General features: G+C 32.5%; 1 protein-coding gene and 1 pseudogene across 2 annotated transcripts in view; one reads left to right on the top strand and one right to left on the bottom strand.

Moving 5' to 3' along the window:
• The window catches only part of LOC145258220 (zinc finger protein GLI3-like), a 682,857-nt gene that overhangs the window by 343,888 nt on the left and 326,469 nt on the right, over nucleotides 1-12,500 (bottom strand). The gene's annotated exons all lie outside the window — the stretch shown is intronic.
• Nucleotides 3,141-3,259, top strand: LOC145258421 (5S ribosomal RNA; annotated as a pseudogene).

Genomic DNA, 12,500 nt, shown 5'->3' with positions numbered 1-12,500 from the left:
ACACACACACACACACACACACACACACACACACACACACACACATATTCAAGGATATTATGAAAGGGAATCTTTAAAATAGAATTTCAAAAATATCATGGAAAAAAATTCCTAAATGCTCCACATAGGACATAGAGCAGTATCATTGTTGAAAGCGAAGGAAGATACACACACATATAATTAAATATTTATTTGTATAGCATTCAATAAAAAACAGAATGGAGTTCACGTTCATACATGTTGAATGTTAGAAATAAATATATAACTACTTACATATGTCATTATAAACAAAAACAGTTTATGTGTGTAATGTTGTTCAATGTTGTAATACAAATATTAATATGAATATTAATATTTACAGATTTAATATATATATCTGCACGTTTTTTTACATGTATAGAAAAACATGCATATATATATATATATATGCATGTGTATGCGACTATCTTAATTTTTACCTCAATCAGAAAAAATAATATACAATTTGTATGCATATATATATATATATATGTCTATCTATATGTTTAAATGGATATGTATATGCATGTATGTTTAAATGTGTGTGTGTATGTATATATATACACACACAGATACATGTGTATGTATATACATGTATATATAGTAGAAATGGTAATTAATAAAAACCTGAAAAAGTGCTCAATACTGTTGTAGAGCAAATATGCGTTTTATTTTTTATTACCGTATCTTTCTGTTAAGTTACATTATTGTTTCAGCTACCCGGCCGTTTTTTTTTGTGTTTTTTTTTTTTTTTGGCCGTTCTTCCATTCTTAGGGTGAGGTTTAACAGGTAGTTTGTTTTGCTTTTCGTTGGTATGTTTTTGAGAGACAAGTTGAAGTTCACCTTTTCCATAGCGTAGGGTAATAGTCCAAGTTTTTAAGGTATAGTGCTCAACCGGGTAGGAGCAAATATTTAGTAGGAATGATAATTAATAAAAACCTGAAGAAAGTGCTATATATATATATATATATATATATATATATATATATATATATATATATATATATCCAATTATATAAATATTATTATAAATATTAATATGTAGAGATTCAATCATATCCTGAAAAAAATTCTCAATATTCGAGTTAAAAGATTAAAAAAAATTAAATGATGCAACTTTACAAAACTTTATATATATATATATATATATATATATATATATATATATGAGAGAGAGAGAGAGGGGGGGGAATATGATTTTTTTCAATTATATTTCACATTTCATATATACAAATCATTAATTTAAGAAGCTCAATGTGATTACAGAACGTATAACAAATTAATGACAAAAGTCTATATTCCAAATTTCATGTTGACCATCTTACAATTTATTCCTGTAATTTCGTTTACACTTACAATAATCGTCAATAATAGTTTCGCATCGCAAAATCATTCATTTAATTATTATATCACTCAATGAATCTATTTTGCCCTTAACTCATCAGTAGAAATAGCAACTATCAATCCACTCAAAGAAAATAAAATGCCATTGGGCATAAAAACAAAATCCGTAAATTGGAAGAGAAATTTTAATTACCTAATTTTTAGCTTACATTACGCCATTTTTCATCTATATATATTATATATATATATATATATATATATATATATATATTATATATAAAATACTAGTATGCCACCTGGCGTTACCTGGTCATAAAATATGCTTACATATGAAATTTTATTTCGTGCAGATTTCTTATTTATAATTATAGAGGCAATTCTCTATTGATTATTATATTATGGCCAAAATATAAAGTATTGATTCTAAAAAAAAAAAAAAAAAAAAAAAAACGACTCGGTGCCATCAGATAGAAACGAAACCAAAACATTTTCTAGCAGAAATCATCACGAGGGTCGAGCTTCAAAATGATACTGATCTCGTGAAAATCCGTCGCCTCTGTCAAAAGTTTTAAGCAGACATACATACATACATACATACATACATACATTTAAACAGACAGGTGAGATTTATATTATAGATGGGCCAGGTTAGAACTGCCAACTATCAACGCAATGGTGATAGGGTCAATCCCTGGCTAAGGAAAGGTGCTAGCCTAGCCACACTGATGAGTTGTGATACAACGAAACAGTACTGTATGTGAATGCCTATATATTTTAAGCCTCCTTCTTTGAGTAGAGCACTGTCATAAATGTATCTCAGCTGTTGCTTAATTGGCTATAAAGCAAGGCCCACTGTTTTTCAAGCAGCTCGAGCACTGTAGAAGCAGTGGGCGAATGTTTATTTAATGGACAGTTGATGAGGTCATTTGCGAGCACCAATCCCATCGGCCAGAGGTTAAAATTGCCGACTATCAACGCGATGGTGATAGGTTCAATCCCCGGCTAGAGAAAGGTACTAGTCTAGCCACATTGATGAGTTGTGATACACAAGGCAGTACTGTATGTGGATGACATATATATATATATATATATATATATATATAAACAGAAAAGAAATTAAAACTATGATTTAAAATTTACAATTAAATTTATAATTCGACAGAATATTCCCGAAAACAATTTTCAAAGGCCTTATTCTGCAGCGTTTCAAAGAATGCTATTCTTATCAGAGGACAGAAAGAAATTAGAAAATTATAATTGTATTTATGCATGTCATGTACCATTTTTTTTCAATTTTAACTGCTTAGCAGTTACTTTTATCGACTTAAAACCAAATCAAATTTATTCCACAGGTCCGAATACCCCATATATCAAGTACACATAAAAAATTGAGAAAGTTTGAATTTAGTTGAAATTGCGATTATAATTAAATGTATCTGAATTATTAGTCTAAAATTAGAATGTGATGGTGGCTAAGTAGTTAACAACACTGACTGACAACCTGGATGTTTCAAGTTCGAATCCTGTTCATTACACAGAAACACTTTCACTTAGAATATTGACAATATTCACGGGTTCCGCCTGTCAGTCGAGAATGTCTTCCTAGAAAGAAGTTGTGGTTCAACCAACTTAGAATGAGTGCCATCTCATAAAATACTGACAGTATTAGCAGAAGATATTCTGGGAAAGATGTGCAAAGGTCAGCATCATATTAGAAAGGTCATGTTCAATCTGAATAAACTGCATCACATTTATTAATAACTTAACCCACATAAATAATATACGGCATAATCACGTTGACACACCGGTTCCCGGCAGATCACCAAAGTTAAGCAACGTTGAGCCTGGTCATTACTAAAATGGGTGACCAATTTGGCAATTCCAGGTGCTGTATGTAGGAGGACGTCGACACCTCCCTGCAAAAGTTGCAAAAACCTAACGTCGTCATCTCCCCTAACGGAGATATACATGCGACTGGGGACCGCTTGTGAATCTCATACTCCCATGAAACTTCCTCATTCGGAGGAAGCCGGTTAAACCCGAATAGGAATATAAATAAGACATCAAATAATTCCTTTTTTTCAATTCTATAAGATAATATATATGCTTACTGCATACTTTAAAGAAAAGATAAGATTCATTTATATTCATCAACTTCTCTCGGAGAATTCAAATTTTTTTTGTGCAATTTGCTAAAATCTTTTTTGCTCGAAACTTAACTTTTATTGCAAGACTCATTTCTGTAAGTTATATAAATGAGTCTTGCGATAGTAAGCTACTAATTACCAAAAGTGTACTGTGACTCTTTGTGTGAACTGCTTTGCTCCTTATCATAGTTTTATCTTGAAAATTGAGCCTCTTGATTTCTAAAACATGAACCCAGTGTTCTATTTACAGGAGAATTAATATTTAGCTTTTTAAATAAACTCACTTTTCCTTTCAATTTGTGTATTTCTAACCCATTTTTAGTTCATAAACGAAGTTTCATCTTAATAGTAAAACAATTGGTTATTTTTCAGTATAGACAACAAAGCGAAAAGCGATAAAAAAATACATATAATAAATGAATGTTGCCAAAGTTTAAGATAAGTTACTTTTCTACCTATCTTGAAAAGTGTTACGTTTTAACTTGTTTTAAAGGATCTATTTGGTCTGAAACAAAAATAGCGAGGAGTCTTAAGTTAGAATAAGAAAGAAATGGGCGACATTAGATAGCCATCTGAAAGTCTTGATAATCGCTCAACGAAAATGCCAGAAGTGCAATGGAACTCATTGTGCGAACCGCTTTTCTTTTTTTTTTTTTACATAGACGTCACCACTTATCAAGGCCGATAGGCCACTCAAGAATAAGGGTTAAAGAGTGTAGAGTAGTCAAAAGGACAATATAGTAATCGATAGTAATGGAAGTTCGGTAAATTTGTTAACTTAAGTGGAACGGCTCATCAGAAACTTGTTCACGTTAGACTTGAAGACAACCATATTATAGAAAGCTGGAAAGCAGGAAAACGGAAGACAATTCCACAGGCGTGCAGTTCTAAGAAAGAAGCTTTGATCATGGAATCTATGTTTAGGTTTAGGTACAGATAAAGAGTGGGGAAAATTATTGATAATGTTTTCAGCTAGTCTAGTGTTTCTTGTGAAAGTTTGGCGAGGGGGAGACCATAGATTGAAGCTCAGTTGAACACTTTCCATGAAAATAACGATAAAGCAGAGACAAACTCGTAACATCTCTTCTGTGAGACAGAGGTTGCAGCGAAGAGAAAAGGACATCTCCCACCAGGCCACGAAGTCTATTTTGAACTCTATCAAGGCAGGACAAGTCTTTTCTAGCCGCTCCTGCCCATATGTGGCAACAATACTCCATCCTTGGACGTATCTGGCTCTTATATAGATAGAGAATAGCATCAGCAGTGAGATATCTACTGGATCGATAGAAGGATCCCACCATTTTTCCAGCGGCCTTGGCAACAGATTTGATGTAGTATTCCATTTAAGATCAGGAGTAAAGGTCAAGCCCAGAAGCCTGTCAAAATTTGAGGCCTCCCCAAGACGAGAGCCATTCATTTTAATTGATGCCAGATGGAGATCAGAACGTTGATGATGCTTTACTGCATATCATAATGTGTAAGTCTTACCTTGAATGTTGAGTCTCTTTATTTCTCAAACATATCAAATGTACGCAGTGTTCTATTTATAGGAGAGTCAATATTTAACTTTATGAATAAAATGACTTTTCCTTTCAATTTGTGTATTCCTTACCTATTTTTAGTCATTACACAAAGTTTCAACTCAATAGTAAAAAAAAGTCGATACCCTGAGACTTAATCGATTTACTTATTGACTCATACACGTCTGAAAGCTCTAAAATAGCCTTCGTTATGTTTCTAAATTTTTGAGATGAGGATTGATTATTCATATTATTTGGATTCTTCGGACTACTGTTCTCATCATAAGTTTTTTTTTTCACAACGTTTCGAATGATGTAATCTCCGACCATCTTCAGGTGTATTCTGTCGAACTCTGGAATCTTTCTCTCAAACTCGAGTATATGCACAGAAGTTTGAATGGAACTCTTTATTCAATCCATGCTCTCGTTCCATCAGCCACAGCATAATGGATATAGCACTTAGTAAAATTCAGTTGTAAAATTACACTCTTCTGGGGGTTGAAGGTTCAACGCAACACTCAAAATACAAGTTTCCTTACAATTTGTATATTCTATTTCAGTTTTTAGTCATTGTACAAAGTTTCAACTCAACAGTAAAAAAATTTAGATATTCTGAGACTTAATCAGTTAATAACTAACATATGTTCATGTGCAATAATAATCGTTGACTTTTGGCTAGGATTAAAGTGTAGTATTTGTTTTCATATTAAACTTCATGGTTTTGTTCTTATCTAGTCTTCAATTGTCAGGTCCGTACTGAATTTATAATATAAATCTCACCTGTCCATTTAAATGTATGTATGTATGTCTGCCTAAAAATTTCGACAGAGGCAACGGATTTTCACGAAATTGGTATAGTTTTGAAGCTCGACCTTTCAGACAAAATTGGCTAAAAACATTAGTTCCTTCACCCTCAACTACTCTCTACATGGGGGGGAGGGTCGCTTTTTTGCCGATATTTTCGAATGACTAGCCATAATTTAAACCTTTTCCACTTCTGGTTTGGCGATGAGCGCAACGGCAAAGACATCACGTTTTTTTTTATCACGTTCTTTTCCTCCTTCGCGGTATGGGTTCGAGCCCACCTGCCTACTATCACTTTTTTTTTTTTTTTTTGCTCAACACACACCTCCAAACACCTGGGCAACGCCGGGCACCCAGGCTAGTTATTTTATAAAATATAAAAATTTTATAACATTGCACTTCATCTTTTCTGTCCTCGATCAATAGAGGAGAAATTCTACAACTAGATTAAATAATTCCCCCCCATCCTCCAAATCAGAGTACTCCTTTTGAAGAGCTACATTTTTTTCATGTTTAAAACCGGACTTGTGTCTCACTTTGCCCACGTAGGGAGGGGGGGGTAAGTAAATAGGTATATGTAATCTAGGTTTCTAAACATTTTTCTGTTGTGTTAGGGCTCTATCGACAATTTATCTTTAGTTGACCTTTAACAACTAAATATGTTCGTTTATTAGCCAAATAGAAAAGTTACTAGCCAAACCTATGTGATTTTTAGAATATGACATCTTTGTTCTGTGACGAGTATGCACATCATAAAGAGTTTTCTGTGTAATTTTATTGGTTTGAAAATATAGGTTCTTTTTTACCAATTGTCATAAAATGGAACCATGGAATAGTACAAAAATCTTCCAAAAGCCTGCAAATTTGTAGTTTTCCCCATACAATCAAAGATATGAGCATTTCAATTTGGCTACCAGTATATATATATATATATATATATATATATATATATATATATATATATATATATATAAGCACTATAAAAGTGGTGGACGAATGTTTGTTCAAAATGAAATTTGTTGAGGTCATTTGCTAGCGCCACTCCTGTGGGTCGAGGAGTAGAACTGCCGACTATGAACACGATGGTTCTGGGCTCAATCCTTGGCTAGGAAAAGGTGCTAGTCTAGCCACACTGAGGAATTGTGATACAACGAAACAGTACTGTATGTGGATGACTATATATATATATATATATATATATATATATATATATACACACGCACATGCCACCTTTTTTTGGCAATTTTATAGGTTCCAAATTTCAGCGACTATTGATCAGAATTTAACAAATGAAGGCTCGTTGGAAAGATAATGACCTGAATTGTGTAAATGGCTATGTGACATTTGCCCTTAAGCCAGCACATTAAGGGATCATCCATTACCCAGAGCCTATTTTTACAGCCATAAAATGTTTCAATCATAGCCATTTCTTTTCCTAGTTTTGCATATGAATTACAAAATATCTGATATTTCTCCAAAACCTTTAGCTTTGATGGAGGAGAGACTAAATCTTGCTTCTATGGTTTTAAATGATTTGAAATAACAGCAAAGGGAGACTTGATTCCAAATATTTCTCATACGTTAAATCTCCCCTCTTTGGTTTTCATACATAAAGTAAATTTTACAGTGTATGAGGATTATTTGATACTGGAGATATTCATAATCGTACTCTATTTCAAAAAGAGGGGAGATATAACATATGAGAAATATTTGGAATCAAATTTCCCCTTGCTGTTATTTCAAATTATTTGAAAAAATAGCAAGTTTTAGTCTCTCCATTCATCAAGGCCAGACGTTTTGGGGAAATATCAGATATTTCTTAATTCATATGCAAAACTAGGAAAAAAAATGACTGATTGAAACATTTTATGGCTGTAAAAACGTTCCAAAAATAGGCTCTGGATTATGGATGATTGAGTGCCTTGATGTGCTGGCTTACGGTCAAATGTCACATAACCCACTACACAATTATAGTCATTACCTTTCCAACGAGACTTCATTTGTTAAATTCTGATGAATAGTCGCTGAGATTTGGAACTTATTAAATTGCCAAAAAAGGTGGATATATATCTATACTGGTAGCCAAATTGAATATTGAAATGCTCATATCTTTGGTTCTATAGGACGAAACTACATGAAAATTTGCAGACTTTTTGAAAATCATGATCCTATTCTATGGTTAAAATTTTATGAAAATTGGTAAAAATGAACTTATATTTTCAAACCAATATAATATGTCCAAATTTACCTACATTTTTATATATAATGCCCTGCAGGCTAACTTCAGTTTTGCTGCTTCGATTCTCCCTCGTGTAGACTTGCACGGCCACTAATTAAACACACATATAGCTATGTAAGTTTAGTGGTGTATATATATATATATATATATATATATATATATATATATATATATATATAGGAAATTTATGACTGTGAGTCCAGAATGAGTTTACATATTGTTTCAGCTAGGGGAAAATCCTCCCAAAGAAGAGGAAATATCCAACTAGCATCGTCATGAATTCTGACGATGCTAGTTGGATATTTCCTCTTCTTTGGGAGGATTTTCCCCTAGCTGAAACAATATGTAAACTCATTCTGGACTCACAGTAATAAATTTCCTATATACTGCTCTGGCTACACATTGAGCACTCTAGTCCGGTTTTTTCACCACTGGTAAATATATATATATATATATATATATATATATATATATATATATATATATATATATATATATATATGATGAGAATAATGGAAATAGTATTCCGAAAAAATAGAGAAATAAAAATAAAAAGGAAGAAACCGAGTTATGTGTTCATCAACGTTCCGTCTTTATTTCGAGACTTCATCTGAATGAATGAGATTAATAAAATAAAAAGATCAGTACAAATATTTCACACTTTGCACATGAAACATTTTCAAATATTTGTAACGATGTTTTTGTTTTCTTAATCTCATTCATCCAGAGGAAGTCTGGAAATAAAGAGGAAACGTTGATGAACACATAACTCGGTTTGTTCCTTTTTATTTCTCTCTCTCTCTCTCTCTCTCTCTCTCTCTCTCTCTCTCTCTCATTCATATATATATATATATATATATATATATATATATATATATATAGAGAGAGAGAGAGAGAGAGAGAGGGGGGGGTCTATATACAAGTACCTTGTACTTCTATGTTATTTCTTTAAATTAGTGTGTGTGTGTGTGTGTGTGTGTGTGTGTGTGTGTGTGTGTGTGTGCGCGCGCGTGCGCGCTTGCTTAAAATTATATCCACGAATCCTCTCACAATATGAGTGTATTCATTTTCTATTTCTGGACACGAATTATCAGAATTTCAAATATTTAGGTGTCCATTCGCGGCAATTTTTCTCGTTCTCACGTAACGCTTGATACTATTTATTTTTCGAACTGAATAAGCATTTTAAAAGTAAAAAAAAAAAAAAAAAAAAACTTTTCCAGATAAGTAGAATAGTAACTTATCTTTTCATCGATAACATTTGTTATATATTTGTTTTTTGTTTTGTTTTTTGGACCACTTTTTCGTACCACTGTGTATTTTAAAAGAAACACCAAATAAGCAACAAATAAATGTTACCAAAGGCAAGTTAAGTTATTCTTCTCCCTACATAAGATTTTTTTGTGTTCTAACTTTTTTTTAAAGCGATTTTTCGGTTCAAAACAAACCGATTGAGAGTGGACGCTCGTGGGGAGGCAAGAAAATAGCAACAAGTGCATTTTGGAATGATTTTAAAAATGAGCAATTTATAAAAATCGCGGTCATAACTGACCGACGAGAATAAAATCTGCTCAGGCATTAGAAATATTTTATGTTGTTTTCTTTATATACAAACTTTACAACATGACAAGAAAGAAGAAGAAAAAAACAAACAAACAAGATACTGACGATGGAGTTTGACTCCGAAATATATTTAAATTATAAATTTCAAATAAGTAAAATATTTGTTTATTTTCGTAATATTGCGTTGTGATTTGGCTTTCAAGCGCACCTGGTGCGTATTATATTTTATTCAAATTAAATCAACGTTTCTATAACAGAACTAAACACTCCTCTCACACACAAACACACACATATATATAGTATGTTTATGTGCATACATGTTTCAATAGAATCTCACGTCATAAACCGAAAAAAGGAGCGACAGTCGACACCGGTCTGATGAGGAGGGTTTCTCTAAATTGATATTCCACTGAAACATGTATGAACATATGTAACCAACAATGTTTGTATAATAAACATACTATATACCTGCTCTGTCCTCCATTGAGCACTCTTTAATAAAAACAGGGGTTTCAGTGGATTTACACCTAGGAAACCAAACTATACAACAATTACACACACACACACACACACACACACACACACTAGCAGACCGACCGGCGTTGCCCGATCTTAAAATACGCATAAATATTATATTTTAATTCATACAAAAACCGAGACATGTACAAGCGAGTATTAAGGGTTTTTTGTTTGTTTGTTTTTGTTCTTCTAAAGTCCACTTCTTACAAGTAAAAAACAAAAAACAAAAACAACCAAACTACGAGCTGAGATCTAAACCAAGACCAAAAGACAGGGAGTCAAGTACGATAACCATTCGGCCAGTGTGACACGCTCTTTAAAAAGTGTTTTCAAACATACTCATACTTAACATAAGGAATATGTAATGTGAACTATTCACACATTCGCAATCGCGAAACAGTTAGCAAACAGAGACAAATTCGACGACTCCCACGTACGTATTATTTTTTTTTAAATTTTGACCACTTAGAAGTTTTTTCCCCCCGGATGAAAACCTATTTAAAAGTTTTTCCCATGTCTGAATAACTTATATACTACATTTCAAGTGTGTACATTAAATATTCGTTGAGTATATAGGTTGAGAAGAGGCCTCATTACACACACCTCCTCACTTTTATAGATATATAGATGTGTGTGTGAGTGAGAGAGAGAGAGAGAGAGAGAGAGAGAGAGAGAGAGAGAGAGAGAGAGAGAGAGAGAGAAACGAAACGAAAAGAAAATAAATCTCACCTAAAAATTGTCCGTCAAATTTCTATAATATCAATTGCCCGTTTCTTTCCCACCAAAACTGCGTCTGATGCAACGGCATCCGTTTAATAGAAACAAGAATCAGAAAGGTGAAGTTGCCAATCATTAATACGTGTTTTAGAAAAAAAAAAAAAAAAAAAAAAAGACTGGAAAAATAGAATACATTAGAAAAAGATATATCATGCGATGAAAAAGTATGAGAGAGAGAAAAAAAAAAAAAAAAAAAAAAAAAAGGAAACACGGTTAATTCCTCATTTCAGTCGCCTAAACTGTTCTTTGGCTTTATAAACTTCTTTTTACTTCGAACAGGTTAACGTTATTATTGGCGACCTAAATTATACGGGCATTTTTTACAATAGCTAACACGCACAAAAAAAAAAAAAAAAAAAAAAAAAAAGGGGTGCTTGTTAAGATACAGTCGACATATCGATTTTTTTTTTTTTAAATATGTGGTTTTTAGTAAAAACAACAGTATTTACTTGTCATGTCGAAAATAGTAATATATCACAAAATTGAAAATTCACCAGTAAAAAAATATGATGGAAAATTAAGAAAATTATATTTTCCCTAGATGTAAACACTTTGAAGATTGCGAATACAGGGGACATACTTATCTCCCTTTTCGCCAGCGTAATGGCTGACATACTCTTTTAGCCTTATAGAGATATGTTATATTGTTAATACAGAGTCGATAGATCGATTTTTTTATACATGTTATCTTAAGCAAAAACAATATTACGTACTTGATTGTCGTGTCGAAAATAGTAACATATCCAAAAATTATGAAAATCCATCAATTAGAACAACTGCTATTGTGTTTTTAGTAAAAAAAAAAAAAAAGTCCATCATTATAGACAACAAATATTGCGCGCCATGAACAAATCTAAAATATTCGTTCCGAGTTATGTCCCCAGTGTGTGAACTCTTCATTGTCTACTTTATAATATGTACGAAAAATGCAATTTTACTCACTTCTCCGTAAAAATTGCTTTTAACTATAAGTTTCTACTCGATGAATTTTTGTAATTTTCGACATGACAATTAAGTACGTAATATTGTTTTGCTAAAAACATGTTACAAAAATCGATTTGTCGGTTATCTTAAGAAGCAGCGAAAAGTCTTATACAAAAAAAAATGTCTCGTTTTTCAGCTTTTTAAAACATTTATTTAAGACTAGATTAAAGACTGTCGCCACTAAGGGCAGAGTTAGACACAATGTTGGTTTGTAATGTGGAGAAAATCCAATTACCCAAAATAGAAGCACTCTGCATTGAGATAATGATAATTAACTCAGTCTAGAAGGATTTCTTAGCACAGAAACGGTTATCAGAATAAATCATAATACATATAGCGGGTATTTTTAATTGGAGTGGGGTGGGGCAGTGGGGCACTGGGGCAGATGGGTGAAATAATCATCCACTTGGTGCTTGTATCGCTAAGTGAAAAATTCTTATGGAATATTGACCTGCCCCACTATTGGAGTTAACAGAATAAAAAAGGGTTCTTCTTTAGTGTAGAGAAATTCGAAAACTGAAATATTGAATTTTAAGTGAAACAAATGGTATTCATGTCGCAGTAATGAAAAAATCCAAAAATTAT

Source organism: Euprymna scolopes, chromosome 33 (assembly GCF_053919585.1).
Source record: "Euprymna scolopes isolate OS-2025 chromosome 33, ASM5391958v1, whole genome shotgun sequence".
NCBI classification, from domain to species: domain Eukaryota; kingdom Metazoa; phylum Mollusca; class Cephalopoda; order Sepiida; family Sepiolidae; genus Euprymna; species Euprymna scolopes.
Note: the sequence above shows the minus strand (reverse complement) of the source record. Positions and strands in the feature narration are given on the sequence as shown.